Source organism: Crocodylus porosus, unplaced genomic scaffold (assembly GCF_001723895.1).
Source record: "Crocodylus porosus isolate Cpor-Errol unplaced genomic scaffold, CroPor_comp1, whole genome shotgun sequence".
NCBI classification, from domain to species: domain Eukaryota; kingdom Metazoa; phylum Chordata; order Crocodylia; family Crocodylidae; genus Crocodylus; species Crocodylus porosus.
In genome coordinates this window covers 44,948,246-44,948,764 of record NW_017728949.1, presented here as the reverse complement: position 1 = coordinate 44,948,764, position 519 = coordinate 44,948,246, and the positions used below count along the sequence as shown (strand labels likewise).

Genomic DNA, 519 nt, shown 5'->3' with positions numbered 1-519 from the left:
TTCAGAACTAGCTGACACCTCAGAAACAGCCTAGATGAGGAGCAAATAGTTTAGAAACTACATATGAACCTTGTGATTGACGGGCACTCTTAGGGCCAGGACATAAAGCAAAGATGCCTTCGTCCGTACCATGATACTTAATGGCACACCAGAGTAAGTGTATGTAGTTTGCTTTTGTACAGTTCTTGGCCAGACTGAATTTTGCCAGAATAAATGTAATTTCTATGGCTTCTTGCTGTATAGAGAAATATTGTCTAATTGTAATGCATTACTCTTGAATGAAAACAGTGTTACTCTTTTCCAGATGTTTAGAAGTTCCTCCCAGGGAGGTTTATTAAAGGCCTTGTTACATGGTAATTTTGGGTGGCTCCTGGAGCTCTTAACCCTTTGACTCTTTGTGCATTAACACCTGAAATTAGTTTTAAGCAGGGCGATCTCTGATCCGTGCTACCCACACTGTGTTATACAAAGGTGTAGTAAAGCTAGACTACACCTTAGTGCAAACACCCCACCCACCGC

The 519-nt window shown here is 41.4% G+C and overlaps 1 protein-coding gene across 1 annotated transcript in view; it reads left to right on the top strand.

Moving 5' to 3' along the window:
- Positions 1–519, top strand: part of LOC109323234 (dehydrogenase/reductase SDR family member 9-like) — an 11,957-nt gene continuing 11,438 nt past the window's right edge. Inside the window, exon 1 of the mRNA XM_019554692.1 lies at positions 1–153. The gene's annotated coding sequence lies outside the window, so the exon portion shown is untranslated. The remainder of the gene's footprint in view (positions 154–519) is intronic.